Source organism: Castor canadensis, chromosome 1, assembly GCF_047511655.1.
Source record: "Castor canadensis chromosome 1, mCasCan1.hap1v2, whole genome shotgun sequence".
Classification (NCBI taxonomy): Eukaryota; Metazoa; Chordata; class Mammalia; order Rodentia; family Castoridae; genus Castor; species Castor canadensis.
The window spans coordinates 29,233,510-29,250,767 of NC_133386.1; the positions used below are offsets into that span (position 1 = coordinate 29,233,510).

Sequence of the window (17,258 nt, forward strand, 5' to 3'; positions counted from 1 at the left end):
AATCCATTTTGTTTCTGTGGTTTGATACAGCAGAGATTGACAATGACTAATAGCAAAGGATGTACATATAAACATATGTGTGTATCTACCTGTATGTATCTATATGCATATATACACACTTATGTATGTATATCCCATACTTTTCCCTGTGCCCAACAATGTTGCTACATAGCACCACAGTCAATCTGTCCTTCCATGTTTTGTGCACTGGTGCTGTCTTTGCATCACCTCTCCTGTACTTCAGGGTCATGATTAAGTAAAATAAGGGTCACTTGTATACAAGTACTACAATGCTGTGACAGCCAATCTGATAACAGAGACAGCTCCTAAGTGACTATCAGGCAGGTTGCACACACAGTATGGGGCTGCTGGATGGAGGGATGATTCCCATCCCAGTGGGATGGCACAGGATGGTGGCTGGTTTCATTACACATTACAGCACACAAATGAAAACTCTGAACTGAAATGCACGCAGCATGCAGATATAAAACAAACAACAGCTGTGGGGCCTTGCACAGAGCAAATACAAAAGGGCTTGCAGGTATGCAAGCAAACCGGGGAGAGGACCAGCTCCAGCCAAGTAAAGGAGTGCAGACCCAGTCAGTTCGCCATCAGCAGCTGCAGCCTGCAGCTGGAAAGACCACCAGAGCTCCAATAAGGCCTGAGAAGCATTTTTGAAAATTTAGTATACACATGACAATATCCTATGTAGCCATCTTACAAGGTTACATGGAAGAATAGTAGCAAGCAAGAAAAACAGCTCACAATATATGCATAAAAATTACAGAACAATTGCAGTATGATATGATTCTGTAACTAAAATGTGTAGAACAAAGACTAGAAGTAGAGTTCCTGCACCTAGTTAACACAGGGTATCTCTGGCTTGTAGGATTATGTGATTTTAATTGACCTTTTTTGCATGTATTTTCCATGTATTATTTCGATAATCATTAGGAAAGTGTTATCTTAAAAATTCATTTTTAGGAATAAAGGGCAGATATAGAAATATGTTAACTGTGAGATTTGCTGATGTTTTTATTCTAACTGTTTGGTGTATAATATCGTATGTAGTGTGTTCTGAATCTAGAAAGTTATTAGTGTACTAAATTCTATGAACACTAACTCGGAAGTGTCACTCACCTGTGATACTAGTCAAGTCCATGTGTACATTACACCTTTACCCTTTGCCCATCTTAGCGGTCATCATAAATATCCTGCCCTAGAGAAGAAGAAACCACAACTGTAAACCCTGCAGGGGGGGCAAGTTGTAGCAGACAATGGAAAATGTCTTGTAATTACAGCTGCCAAAAGAATGCAAGTAATTAAGAAAACTTTGTTCTCTGAGGTTTTGTTCCACTGTTTATTCATCGGAATGACTTGGCATTTTCCGAGGTCACAAGAGGCCTGAGACTGGTTCATTAACTGTAATCTGATTAGGCCTTTTTGTTTCTTTGTTCTCTGTGTCCTCAGGTGGCAATTTTGGCTGAACATTGTACATTTTTGCCCTGTGTCTAGGTACAGTGGCATAGCTCTGCCTGCATGTTACATAACAAAAACATGGTTCTCAGGCACCAATCCTAAAATGACAACTGTGGTTAATGAGCCACTTCTATGCAAACGATCTTAAACTTTACGTGTAACCCACACATGTACCACAGCACTGTATACGCACATAGGCGTGGATAGCCAGGCACATTTTTCCCAGAGCAATTACCAGCTAAACACAAGTCTCCTTTTAAAAACGACGGACAACTTTTCCTAAATGTATAAATAAAATTTACATACAAATAAATATAAACTAAATACAAATCATTTATTAATAATAAACAAACATAAAGAATACCAACATGGATCTAAATAAATTTATAAATAAATGTCCTGGATTAATTTTATTTTTGTAAATAAAATTTCTGAAAGGTTTATTTAATGTGATTTGGAGTCACGTGGCAAGTGGAGGTGAAAACATGGTAAGGAATGTCACTTGAAAAAAAGAGAATTGAAATGTTGTGTCAGTCAGATGAGGAGAATCACAGACACAAGTGGAAAGGGCTTTAAATTAGCAAACACAGTTAGGACACAGTAAAATCTGGCATGTTGAAAAACAAGTCTGAGTCATTCCGTACGTTGGTGGGAAGAGAAGACACTGGGGGGGAAATGGCCACAAGAGGCTGTCACAGCAGTCACTGCTGGAGAATCCTGTAGGCACAAATAAACATGCACCAAGAAATTTCCACTTCAACAAGTTCGCTTAGACTTTTGTCACCCATAAGTTATCTAGGAAACAAAGCTATTTCTGTTACAGGAATACTTAACATTTTACGTTACTTCACAAAATAAAAGTGTACTTTCATTTATGAACTTAGAGTTTAGGGGTTCTACAAGTCTTCTTCTGGTCTTGATAACAGTTCAGGTAACATGGGAATGATAACAAAGTCACCTGCCAGGCCAGGTCTGCAAACCTCAGCAGGTTCTGGATGAGACATAGGTTCTGATGGAGGTGGGTAGGCTTGAGGCTCTGGATGCTTCTGGAATGGAGGCTGTGTGTTCTCTTTGGCCACAGGAGAGGCAGGGGTCTTCACACACTTTCTTGATAGCGTGCCATCATGAGAATACAAAGTCCTTTGTTCCTGGAGCAAGAGGTCATTTAACGAAGATATGGGGGACATTTTAATTTCAATCAGTTTGGTAACATTTACATGGTTGAAGATGTTCGTTCTTTAAGTACTACCTTGGAAGCTGAATATGAGAAATGTATGCCAGACTGGCTGTCACTCTGCTGCAAATGACGGGCAGATCATCTAATCAAAATAGACATGATGATGTGATGATCTAGGGAAGATCTCCTCAAATTCCATAATAACACTGAAATGAATTGTCCTCAATCGAAAAGAGCCAATACATCTTACCCTAAAATCTATAGAAACCTACCTGTTTCTGGTCACTGTACCATGACTCCACTTTCCAAATTTGCATTGAGACAGAAAATCTTTCTCTATCTTAAGCTTCAAACCCCTGCAGACTTGAAGTGGAAATTAAAAAAAAAACAAAAAACCCTTCTAGTCTGTTTTTCAGTTTTGGGTGCCTAACAGGCAATCCTAACATTAACAAGCTTAGTTCCATGCAGTACCTTCTGGACCAATAGATAAGACTTCCTTTCCCCCAATCACATTTTCTCAAATATTTTTCCAAGCTGAGATAAAAGCCTTTTAATAGAATTATGCAAATTTTATCCTGACTCGGGATGTTTTAGGAACTAAATACCACTTTAAGGAGTCACAAATTTGCACCATCCACATTGGAAAAGGAAAGCTAAGAACTGCTCTCTGTCGGTGATGGGGATGGCGTTGGGGATGGCAAAGTGGGATTTAGTCATCTCTGAGGATATTTTGCACAAATTTAAAGCAACCTCTGCTTTTGAAGGTAGTCTGACTTTGGGGATGAAAATGTTGACCTGTCATTAGGGGATTTTCTGTTGGCAGAGTAGCAGCCCAGCTCGAATGCACCTTGCTCCTGATTTGAACTGGCTAGTGAAATGAAAACATCTCAGGCACAAGCCAGGGCGAGGAACAGCAAGGCAGGGGACTTGTGTAACCTCTAAAATTGAGATGCAAAAGCATCTTTCAAAAGAAGTCATATTCCTGTGCAAATGATTATAGTGGGAGATATTTTCTTTTAAACCGCACTTAGGAAAAGATTACGATAAACAATGTCTTCCAGTCCAATACCTGCTTAGCATTACAGACTGGGGAGATGTTTTGTTTACTGGAAAATTAGTATATTCATATAATGAAGATATACCAGATACATTGTGGAAAAGCCCGCAAATTGTTCTGGTTCTTCAATTCTTGGGCCTTCTGCATATAGATATACTAACACACTTATTTGAAATAGCACAGACCCAGACATATTGTCTTATCATTGAAGTCACTCAACTAACTGACTGATGAAAGCGGTGATTTGTTTGGATAGATTTTCTTGTAGATTTTTATCTAGGCCCTGAGGCATAGCTCCAAAAGCTAGCCTGTGAGCTGGTCTTTTTCTCAGTTCTTCCCTTTTCAGAGGGAAGGGTTTCGTGTCTCTAAAGCCCATGCTTGAAGGTGGGGTATTTGGCAAAGCATGCTCAGGACAAAGGAAGAGCTGAGAGGGAGAGGAACACTACCTGGGGGCCTTTGCCAAGTTATTACCTTACCTCAGTTGAACTTTTTAGGGTCACTAGCTAAGGATGTCAACTATTTCTAGCATGCTGTTTCCTGACAATGAGCCTCAGCTGAAGAACCATCTCTAATCAGTGTTCAAAGTTTGTTTACACCTACAAAGATGGCAAACTCCAAAAACTCCAGGCTTCCTCTCTGCTCGCATCATGGCTGCCTGCCTGTATCATGCGCTCTTTGGAGCAGAAATGCCAGCAACTGTGAGGAGCATCACTTGCCCAAAAGTTGTTTGCTGTCATCTACCTAAGCTATGTGCACGCTCAGCTGGCATTTCTGCCAAGAAGCTAAAGTTGAGAACATGGACTGTTTCAAATATGTGATCCAGATTTCAAAATAAAGTTCCTGTGACTCTGGCACCTGTGAGAGTTCCCAGAAATGGTGGGCTTTACTATTTCTCTCTTAGCTGCTGGCTAGCTTCTTTTGCAAGTCCTTTGATATTCCTCTGACTTTAAAACTGAAGTCCCTGGGTCATCAGAAGTTGAGGAGTTGCTCTCTTGATTTATTTGTTTTTGTTTGTGTTCAATTAGAAGCCACCTCTACACAGCTGTTCTGTAATCTGTACCATGTTTGTTTCTGGGATTTCTTTAACACTATTCAGTGGGATAACATTAATATGACAAAAAAAAATTGAATTAGTTTTTATAGTGAAGTGGATGGTGTTTTTTCATTAAACATTGCCAACAGCTGTAATTTGTAGGTAATTAGTTAATCCACCTGAAGTTTCATCTTAACATGTATTTTTCCCCTAGGGAAATATTTTACATAAGCAAAAAGATAAATAAGAAAAACTAATCACCCAGTGCACACCTATGAGGCTAATTCTGATCCCAATAGCAACATTCTCTCTGCTGCTGATATATTTGTGAAAAAACATGGCTTCCCACTTTTGTCTGAAATAATGTGAAATTATAAAAGGAAAATATACAGCTGTTGGTGGGTGGTTATTTTATTCTATTGTTTTGCTTATTTGTTTTCCCCTAAAATAACAAACAAGACAGCAGACAAGCTACATCCTCTTTCCAACAAATTTCTGCAACAGCATTTTCAGCTGGGGTTATATTACAATTCTAAATATGAATAACACAGCAAAGAAAAAATAGGATGTCATTTTGGCTGGTACGTGTAGGTATTAGTTTGCAGTCTTATTAAGCTAACTGAATATCCATAGTCCCTGAGTAGACTTTAGAGAATGGCTTTAATGCTTTATCAAGTTCAAACTGGTTTGGTTGCCTGAGTTAGAACTTTTAAAAGGGAACAGAAAACAAATTTCCAGATTGGCTGCCTTTTCTGACCATCATCACATAGGGCACACTGTGAAATAAGGTCAGGACCATCAGGGAACAGGATTGTGCCTCTGGGAAACAAGAGATCAATCAGAACTATAGATGGTGCCTATTTATTATATAAGAGTAACCATAAATGTACGTGATTAAGTGGGTTGTGTTCTACTTTCGCAGTTTCCAGAAATTTAAAATTCAGCATAGTAGATTCAGAGTAAACCGTCTTTCATCGTTTTTAACTTCAATCATGCCACTTGATATGTCAGAAATATCAAGTGTTAGCTTCTTCTTTACTTTCTGCCTCTCCAGATAGAATGCAAATGCTAGGGAACCTTTGATTAATTTATTCCTCTAGCACTCTACCTGGACCAGTGCCAGGCACAGAGTTATTGTGCTATAAATGGATGTTGTATTTGTAACAGTTAATTCCTTTCAGTCCTGTGTTTCTTTGAGGCTGACTGACAATATGTCCATAGCTTCTGAAATTCCATTATATTATTCCATATCCTTTGGATATCAGAGGCCAAGTCTTTTTATTTCAACAGACAGTACGGACTGCTAACATATCCAGTTTTTAGTGTTATTACATCAAATGAGCTAAGACTTCTTCCTAATTTGAAGAGTGACTTGTTGGTTATCAATTTAATGACTTACTACTCCAGATTATTTCTTGTGTAGAGACCAAAAATAACACTGGAATAAAATACACTTTCCACATTCTTTTGAATGCACCATCCAATTAAAGAGAGCTGAGAAAACATGACTTCAAAGTGTTTTCAAAAATGTGAAGTTAAATTTTGCACACAAATAGAGTACTGCTTTTATTTCACATGAGACCTTCTATCTGTCTATCTAGACTTATTGAGAGAGAATCTTGTTTCTGCTGGGGACAAATGAAGAACATCCTCTTAAAAGTTGCAAATTTCAGCCAGTAAGTTCTAAGTTACTGGATTAGTGGGCATGTGTGTATCAGCAGTGTGCTTTCTAAAAATGGTTGGGTGCCTGGGCCAGACTGTGGAGCTTCTGGTTTATTAGGAAAGTGTGTGCAGGAGTCAGAAATGCTCAAATCATGCCATGTGATTCGGATTCAGGTTGTCCCCTGACTTCACTGTAAGAACAAAATAAAATAAAATAATGTCCCTTATGTGTAGAAGATTGGTTTCCTTTTGAACTCCACTGTTACTGGCTTGTAATTCAGGTATTTGGCTACTAGACAAACGGCTATATGCTTTGATTATCAGAAAAGTAAAATGGCCCAGAAACTATTAGAACAGGTCCCCACAGCTCTAAAAAATGTTTGTCTTCCTACTTTTCAACAGATTGATGCTTCTGTTGAAGTGGACACTACAGATATTGGAAAAAAGTAAAAATCAGAAAAAAATTAATAAAAATATTTATTTCACATTTGGCAAACTAGGGAAGGATTTTCGCACACATTGTCTAATTTGATTCTCACAGTAACTCTGTGGGAGTCAGGGCAGGTGTGGGCTAATCTAATTTTGGATCTGAGCAAACAGAGGTCTTAAGAGGCTCTTGCTTACCCAATACCAGATAACAAAGCAGCCATCCTACCTGGAGCCCCTCAGGGAGAGTCAGGTAAGGTGCTTGTCTACCCTTTATCGGCCTCTACATATATCCAGAGATGTTTCCTAATTCCCTTTCTTCCTTTCATCTCTACAGACGTTGCATGGAGAAGTTAGCATTACACTTGGCTCATGGTAACTGGGAGAAAAAGGAGGAGCATTGGAAGGTACTGTTGTGCTCAGAATTAATTAAGATAGCATATGTGAAAGTGCTTTGTGAGTTATAAAACATTATTCATGTGCATGCATGATTATATACTTGTATTATTATTATTATTATTTATCTTTTCTAGGCACTAAGTCTTTATACAGGAAACTTGTTTTTGTTTTTTGGTGATATAGCAGTTTAACTCAGGGCCTCATGCTTGCTAGGCAGGCACTCTACCACTTGAGCCACACCTCCAACCCAGAGAAACTTGAAATGTAGAGTATATGAAAAAAAAAAGTTAACTATTACCACCACTACCAACAAATTGTGATAACACATAAGAAAAAGAATGAAGAAATATATGTAAAAATAAATAATAATTTAAAAGAATGAAGAAAAAAGGTGTGTGGCAGAGCAAGAAGCTTGTAAAGGAGTGCAGGGACACTTGTGGATGTGATGGAGAAGTTTATTATCTTAATTGCAGCCATGATTTCTTAGGTGCATGCATAGGTCAAATCATATACTTTATGTGCTGGGCTGGAGCTGGGGCTCTAGTGGTACAGCATTCACCTAGTAAGTACATGGCCTGAGTTCAAGCCCTGGTTCCACCAAAAAAATACAATAAAAATAAATAAATTTAAAAATAAAAGAAAACAAGACTCCAGAGTATGCTGAACTCTGGTTCCAGCTGAAATATTGAGGTTGAACGGTGGGAGGAGACAATGACTTGTATCCACAACTTCCCTAACTGGCACATAAAATAAGCATCCATAGACTTAGAGTTTCTCATTTGGTTTTCTCAGAAAATGTCTAGTAGTTGAGCTGGAGTTTCCCTGAGATGTTGGATACTTCACAGGAATCCACATGTTGGCCCCTGTGCTTGTGGGTATCTTGAGTTGACTAAGTCCCAAAGTGGCTTTTCTGCCCTCACGCCAGGAAGGCATTTGCAGCAGGTTCCCCTGCCTACTTCTCATAGCCTGAAATGGGAATGTAATGCAGACCTTCCCTCTGCTCTGCGCCTTGTTATTTTAGTCTCTTGCTTCCTGGTCTCTGCACTTCATCTTCTTGCCCATAATTCCAAATTGCTACTTGTAATCAAATCCTGCTTTGCAAATGTCAGACTTGAGGGCAGTCACTCCAACAGCTGCCACTCCAGGCTCTCTTGCTGTGTCATAGTGTGAGGCATGTGTTAGATATTCAATTAAATTACCAGAGTCCTTTCCATCAAACGAATACTACCTAAGGCTGGTGCAAAGAAATGCTGTGGTTATTTGATCTAATCAATTGCTCTGAATAAGAATGATGCAAACATTAATGTGCCCAGTTGGGTCTGAAAAGAAGGAAATAAACAAAAAAACACTTGTCTTCGCTGACAGATGCAGAAACATCATGCTTCTTGCAACATCTGGTGAACCACAAAATGATCCTGACCCTCCACGTATTTGCAGTTTGGACCGAATCTAGCCTAAGACAGAGTCTGGACCACATAACTCCTGATGTGTTCATGCAATGCACCTGTGTCAAATAAACGTCGATGAAACCTTGTTTCCATTACCTCTTATACCTCATTGATCTTGACTAAAATGCACAGCTGAGAAATTTGTAAATCTCAGACCCTCTAGAAGTTCCATCTTGAACTCCCATTACACAGGCACCCACCTGACACCAGGTATTTGTGTGGTGAATTCAAACAATACTTGAGAAACAAAATTCAGCCTGTTACTCCAGGAATACCCACTTCTATTTCATTCAGGGAAATTTAAAAATTGCTCTGGCATGGCTGATTTCCCATCTTCTGAGCCTCCTGAGATGATTGAAAGAAAAAAAACCCTTTTTGTGTGATATTTCCCCCAAAAGAGATATGAAGAAATAAATGTTCAGAATACTTAAATACCTTGATTGCCTATGCTTAATAATCTGGTCTTTAAAACCAGCAATAGGCTGGCAGAGTGGCTTAAGTGATAGAGTGCCTGCCTAGCAAGTGTGAGACCCTGAATTCAAACTCCAGTGCCACCAAAAGAAAAGAAAAGCAAAAGAACTAGAGTGCTTAATAAAACAGTTGAGATTTAAAATCACGAATAAATCAAAACATCTCAAATTCTTTCCAGACACATAAATCTTCAAGCAGGGGCACATTTTCTAGTCTCTCTACCCACCACACCTTCATTTCCATTTCTGAATAATCTTTAGAAGAATAAGCAAAAAGCTGTCTTTACATCTTCTATGTATTCATACCTCACGATCATTATCTCCTTTTGAATTTTCAGTTCCTTAAAAATATTGTTTATTTCCCTTGTAGATAAGGAATTTGAATAAAGAAAGACAAGTAATTTACCAAAGGCAACAAAAGCTATATAGAAAAATTTGAAGTCAGGTCTGTCTGATTCCAAAGTTGTCTGTGTCTGTGTCTGTGTGCATGCACACAGGTACGCAAGTACGATTTGCCATACAAACATACTAAACATCTATTCGGTCAGGATACTCTACTTACTAGTGATTTGATCACATGCAAGTGACTTAGCTTCCTAAAACTTCCATTTCTTTGACTGGAAAATCGGAATGACAATTTTGTTCTTTGTATTTCATTAGCTGATTGAAGAAGTAAAATGAGAAACATATATTGTGTTTCTATAAATACTCAAACTCTTTCAAATCACAGAGGTGCATTCATAAGGGTTAGGTTTGGATACCCAAAGCAAAAAGATGGAAAATGATGGTGGCTTACACAAGAAAGAATTCCCTGTCTCTCCCACATGAAAGATGATCTGTAGTATGCAGCCCAGATCTGCAGTATTGCAGCTTTTTAGGGTCCCTTCCATACGTCACTCGGGCCTCTATCTACTTAAATTTCACTGCCTTAACACTGACTTCCCTAACTGCCCCGTCTAAGCCACACACCATCTGTGTCTTTCTTTCTTTCATCCACCTGTTTTAATCTTCCTCGAGGAACTTATTACCACATGACACTTGCTATAGATACGTTTCTTTCTTTATTGTCCCTAACTAAAACATGGATTCCATGAGGGTTGTTGACTTGTTGGACTTTGACTTGTTGGCTGGCACATCCCAACTTCTCAGAACAGAGCCTGAAATACTTGTAGAATAAAAAGAATAAGAAATTTGAATATGATGAAAAATTAGAGAAAAATAATTGGTTTGGGCAAGTGATTGAATAATGTGCCTCTTAAATCAGACCATAGACATCTCTAACCAAGCTTATGAAAGTCTCACTCAGACCTTAGGAAATCTTACAGGATGTTTTTCTTTCGCATTGAAATGATGAAAGCCATCATTTCTTTCAAGGCTTCTGATTTCCATTAAGCCTTCTTCCTTCACAATATTTTTTTGAGTGGCTGGTAAAAATCTCCTTATAAACTCTTGAAGTAAGTAATATCATATATATTCATATTCATTTACTCATTCGTTTAGTCATTCAACAAATATTTTTTGATTACTATGTTACTAGGCAATATTCTAGGCCCTGAAAATGTAGCAGGAATCAGATTCCCTACCTTCTTGAAGCTTATATTCTAACTAGGGGAAGAGACTGACAATAAATAGGTAAGTGAATCAATATATATTTTGAAGGATAACAAATGCTATGAAAAAAAAATAGAGCAGAGTAAGAGAGATAAAGAGAGCTGGGTGGGCTGAGCCAAGGAGATTAGGGAAGGACATTTGAAGAAATAGGAATTTTGGGTACTACAGAAATGTCTTGAGGAAGGGGGAATGTCTTGGAGGAAGGGGGGCCCTGGGTACAGAAGATTCAAGAGAAGGCTACAAATGGTGGGATGCTGGGGTATGCTGAGACTAGCCAGGGAATCTTCTGGAATGTTATAGACTGGTGCCACATGCAGGGAGGGCAGTGAGTGAAGCAAAGAGAGGCTACTTGATAAAGATGGAGATAGATATGGAGGGAGCAACCTTTTTTAGGGCCTTGTAGGCTACTGTAGGATTAGGTTTTAATCAGAGTGGAGTGGGGCCTGTCAGAGGGTTCTAAGGAGAGGAGCTGGGGTACCTGACCTACTTTATGGAAGGAAGCTTACTCTACTAGCTGTGTAAATTGTAGACTGTGGGAGTCGAAACCAAGTGTAGAAAGAAAAGGGAAGTCATGGAGGCCGTGAGCAACTGGCAAACAGTTACCACTTACTGAGATGAGGAAATGGTTGGAGTTAAGGGGTGGGGAAGTTGGGATTTGGGACACCCTGTCACAAGTGACAGAACTCCGTCTGCCAATTCAGGCAGTGCAGACCTAGCTGCTGCAGAAGGGCCAGAGAGCCAGGCCTGGAGCCCATGCGGCACACCACAGGGCTGCCCAGGGAAGTCCCCATGGTGCTTTTGTTGTTATGGCTGTGGCCACCAGGCAGAGGTAGCCCAAACCCAGGCCCAAGTCCAGACACTAGACACCAGACACCAGAACCTCTGCCCCTGCTGTCAGAAGCTCCATTCATCATTGTCACCCTCTCCAGAAAAAAAAATATAAATAAAGAGTTCCACCCAGCTCTGGCTTTTGACTTCCTTCTTCCAGTATGGGGCACCAGATGGGCAGAGGCTGACTTCAGGGTGTGGGGGAACCTAAAGAATTTGACGTGAGTCCCCAAAAGCTACTCAAAGGAGATTTGGCCACCAGCAAATGTGGCAAATCTTCAGAGCTTGTCTTGGAACCACTGCTTTGCTGGTTACTACATATTCAGTAGACAATTCAACTTTGTAAAAGGGTTTCGTTTTTTTTCTTTCTCCAACTCTGGACCAGGAATGTGTGTCCAGCCTTACTCAGACTGGGAGAAGGCCTGAATTAGGGTGATGAAAACTACTTCCTTGTTTGAGACACAGTTCTGGAAGAGAATGGCAGCATGCATGAAACACGTGGATAAAAAAATCCCCAAAGAATAAATAATTGCCATAAAGCATGGGGATATACAACAAGCAAGTGATAATGGTAGCTAAAATCACTTATGCCAATCAGCTATTATGATTTAAAAGTTATGATTATGATGTATGTAAAAAGAGGGCATTTAGACAGTGGTGATCTAGTGTTCCTTAAGAGCAATCACTATTACTAGATAATTATTAATAAGAAATTATTAACTACATGTTACTATCATTTATTAAGAGGTTGTCAGTTAACATTGACTGAATGCTTGTGTCTCTCCACAAAGTTCTTGGGTTGAAATCCTAACTCTCAAGGTGATGGTATTAGTCAGAGGGGCCTTTGGGAGGTGATTAGGTCAGGAAGACAGAGCCCTCATGAATTGAGATCAATGTCCTTGTCAAAGAAGACCAGAGAAACCTGTCACCCTTTCGACCATGCCAGGACACTGTGAGAAGGTGCCATCTGAGGGAGAGGGCCGTCGCTAGACACCAAATCTGCCAGCACCTTGATCTTGGACCTTTCAGCCTCAAAACTGTGAGAAATAAATTTATATTATGTATAAGCCACCCAGTTTGGGTATTTGGTCATAGCAGTGCAAGTGTACTGAGAGGCCGGTGCTAAACACTGTTGTGCTCAGTGCTTATTTTCAGCATCTCATTTGGTTCTCCAGCAGTCAACGACTAGCTTAGAGAACTGAAGTTGTCTAGTAACTGCTGGGGTTCCGATGTCCTAAACTCTTAGCCACAGAGCTACATGCCATGATTTAATCTTTAATAACCATGATTATATCAAGTGAAAAAGAAGAGGGGAGGACCCAGGTAACCGACAAATATGAAGTCTGCTCTGAATGATCTCAATAAATATGTATTTTAACTTTGTTTTTCAAGTGTCACTAAACTGGTCTGCTAAGTCTTCACTGCTAGAAATTTATCCTTATTTATACACAAAAATGTACTTAGATGCATAAATGTGCATTTTCCAGTATTCTTTGAAAAAAGTACAGAAATATCTTTAAAAGACTTTTAAGTTAAAACTATCTAGATGGGAAAATAGTGAATATGGGGTGATTCCATTTGTAAATAAATACACACAGATTTATATACTTACATATGCATCAAAATTTCTAGGAGGATACACTCACTTGGAGAGAAGAGGGAATGGACTTGTCACAGGTAAAGGAGAAGGCTAGAGGAGTGGCTCAAGTGGTGGAGTGCCTGCCTAGCAAACATGAGGCTCTGAGTTCAAACCCCAGCACTGCCAAAAAGTAAAAAGTGAAGATTTTCCCCTTGACTTTGTGTGTTTCTGTATCATTTCATCTTTCCATCTGTGTACGGATGACTTTTACACTTATGTAAAGTAGGTGTTTTGGATCAATCCCATGCATTGACAACATTGCTTAACTTTTTGAAAAAGTTATATTTTAGGCCATTTTATGCTTTGTTTTTAAATTAGGAAGCTGTATAGAACTTTATGTGGCTTTGATACAAATGTTTTTATTTAGCCAGATTCTTTTTTTAGTATTTATTGCTAAATTTAATAATGTTACTATGGAGACATTTGCTATAAATGGTCCTGGTTTCCTTTTAAATAAAAAAAAGTAATCAAAGAACTGTAACTTCACAATGTGACTAATTGGATGGAATTCAGTCTCATAGCTAAGATTTACTTGGTACTTCCTCAGTGCTTCACTCTGTGAAAAAAACATTCATGTTCTCTGACTAAATCTTTGTACCTCTATACCCATAGTGTGTGTCTTAACATTTTACAGAGAACTCCAAGAGACAAATTGGTTTGCCCAAGAAGCTGGCAAGGGGTGAAAGCAGAGGAGCCCATGGATTCCGAGCCCATGTGCTAGACAGCACTCTTCACTACGTCCCAAATGCAAACAAGTTCAACTACTGGAAACATTACTGTGACACTCCCAAAGGAACTTAACTCACCCCTGCTTGCTTATGTGCAGTGAAATCTGAAGTTTAAAAACATTCAAAATTGTTTAACAGTAGGCTCTGGGAAGTTTCAGGCTATTTAGTAGTTTCCCTTATCTGTGAAGGATATCTTCCAAACCTCCAGGGTATGCTCGAAACAGAAGTCAGTACTGAACTCTGGATCTACAGGGTTTTCTTCTAAACATACAAAGCAATGATAAAGCTTAATGAGTAAATTAGGCATAGTAAGAGGTTAACAACAGTAACTAATAATAAAGGAGAATAATTCCAGCAGTGTACTATCACTAAAGTTATGAGACTATGCTCTCTCTTTCTCTCTGGGATATTGCATTTAATATATTCGGATCACGGTAAGAGAAGCCGAGGATGAGGAAAGCATACTGTATTTTCAGATTTATATAATATTTTGTCAGTGGTACTTCACATTCAGGATATGGTTACCCGGAATTAATTTATAGATTGGATTTTCCATACAATACAAGTAACTGGAGCATACTAGCTAATGAAATTTCCTGGCCATATCAGTGATAAATAGAAAATTCTTTTGTTTTCATCTTTATTACTGAAAATGTTTCTGAAATATATGAGCTTATTAGCACATATTTTCTTATTAGGATAGTAAGGATGTCTTCTTTAGACAAAAAAGTTTTTTATTTCACATGGGGTCTCCATATGTTGTCTTGAATTCCTGGGTCTACCAGTCCAGTCTCAACATCTCAAGTAGCTAGAACTACAGGCATGTACCACTGCACCTTACTTGTTAAAAATTTCCTATAGAATTTTTATAGCTGTCAATAATCATTGTCCAAAAATTCGTTAAGTTGAATTTGTATTGAAACTTCACTTATATGCTGAAAATATCCTTTTTTGCATGTCTTTAACATGGATTTATTTTAGGTGATTTTCCAGTGATTCTGACTAATTGAATTCCAGTTAACAAGGCTTGACTTGTTAATGTTTCAAGTAATTCCACAAATGCCTCATTTGTGACCTTCTGGGTTTGGAGAAAGCTGACAGTTGAAGACACTATATGTGGTTATGAAAGCTGAAGGCATAAAAAGGAAGGTACTGTATACTTACCAGAATACATGTTCCTCACATACCCAAGCCTCTCTCCCACCTGCCCGCCAGGTTCTCCTTTGGAGGTATGATTTTGGCCTTTCCAACATCTTATTTCAGAAGTTAACTAGAAAAAAAAAAAAAAGTTCACTAGGTGAGGGGGATCCTTAAGAATTAGTGAAACTTCTTACCTAGTATAGAAATGTCTTCTGCTTTTGGCATTCCTGACAAAGACCCATTTTGAATGTTAATTCTTTTTATCATAGGGAATTCCTGTGTCATTGGCTACTCCTTCCTTTGTTAGACGACTCTAATTACGCTAATCATTCTGCCACCCAAACAAATAGTCAACTATTTTACTAGCTCTGGCCTCTGGAGGAACCCAGATTCTGAACACTTCTACTTCTGCAAACAGACTTTCTAAGTCATCTCTATCTAAGACTTTTCCTTGTCCAGTTAGGGCATTATTGAAAATGGTAAGGCTGGAGGCTCCTTATCACTTCTGGATAAAACAGCTCTAAGAGCACATCACCTTGTTTTATATGACATCTCTGACTAAATTCATACTGAACATGGATGGAAGGCATACATTTTCCATTATGGAATTAAACAGGAAGAATGACTTGTTCTCAGGTCCCCCTGCTAATGAGACTACTAAATACTACTCAAAACCTGTTTTAAACCAATGGTATTCCATTTCTTCTTGTTTGTGCCTAAGCAGAATAGAGTCCTCAGCTCACAGGATGAACAAACAGAGATGGAGATACACAAATAAATATTCTGCACACAGGATCATCAACACACTGAAAGACAGCAGAGGGGCAGAGCCCAAGATAAGGAACAGGTAAAATTTGCATAATTAGGTCCCATAGATTCTTTACTCATGAAATGTGTCTGAATCACTTGGCTATTCAGCGTGTAGGTTCCCAAATGTTCACCTCTCTGCTCTGCCAGGTATCATTAACCAACCGGTTGGACAGGAGTGTTTTATGTTTTGCCCTGATGCAATTTGTTTTCTGAGTTGCTTGAACAAGCAGGTTGGGTAGGACATTATGTGGAAAAGGATGCCATGGTTTGGGAAAAAGAGAGAGTTCTCTTCCAAGGAAGGATCATTCCTGGTTGCAGTAACTATTAAGAAGAATCTCTTGATATTTACATGTCCAGGAAAGCCACAGGAGATGTGGGGGTGGGATAGGAGTTGGGGAAAGCTACCCTTCCTAGGGGCATGAATGGTGGAGTCTAACTTAACCAACCAGTTTCCCCTGAGGAAATTCTTGACTAAACACTTCCTCACCACTCTCCTCCATCCTGTACCCCTTTCAGAGGTGAGGTTCACACTGAAACTCTCAGTGCTCCCTATGAAGACATCTGAAATATTTTATTTGTGGGTAGTGAAATGAAGAAAACAGATTGCCTTATGGGAAAAGCATCCACATTTGAATCATCAAACTTGGAAACAAATCTTAGCTCTCCAGTCATTAGCTCCATGACCTCTGAACCTCTCTGAATCTTAATCCTCAACTAAGACTGCTGTGAAATTTAATAACCTAATAGGACTCCTAGAATAATGACTGGTGAAGTGGCAAGATCATCATCTTCTGAAAACTTGTTAGAAATGCAAATTGCCAGTCCCATCGCAGACAGAAGTAAGCCCAGGATAGGGAGGAGGCAGCGGACCTGTTCTTAATAAGTCCTCCAGGTGATTATGATGCACAAAAAAAAAATTGTGAGGACCACTGTTTTGACAGATGAAAGTCCCTCAATAAATAGGTGTTAGTTACATCATGCTAGCCTGGTGCTTTTTGGCTTATGTTTTTTCCACTCAAAACACTGTCTACTTTGTTCATATTTGTACTCCTTTTGACCTACTAATTCTACTTTGCAGAATTTTCATAAAGAGATAATCAGAGATGTTTATAAAGATTTATTGGAAGGATGAATCATTCCAGTGGAGACTTGGAAACTCAAGTTAAATGAGCAATATGAAATTGGATTAATACATTGGCATAACTATCTATATGATGGAACACAGGGCACCAGCTGAAAATCATATTGCATATAAGTGTTTGTCACAGCAAGCTCTAAGAATCATGTCCATCAGAGTCACCTGGGATGTTTCTTCAAAATGCAAATCTCAAATGGCCATGGTGCCACATGT

At 38.9% G+C, this 17,258-nt stretch overlaps 1 long non-coding RNA gene across 1 annotated transcript; it reads left to right on the forward strand.

Moving 5' to 3' along the window:
* Positions 1 to 6,999: 6,999 nt before the first annotated feature.
* On the forward strand, positions 7,000 to 8,767 carry LOC141420692 (uncharacterized). Its single transcript, XR_012445220.1, has 3 exons — positions 7,000 to 7,087; positions 7,172 to 7,241; positions 8,599 to 8,767. It is a non-coding gene; the product is annotated as an uncharacterized lncRNA (long non-coding RNA).
* Positions 8,768 to 17,258: the final 8,491 nt, after the last annotated feature.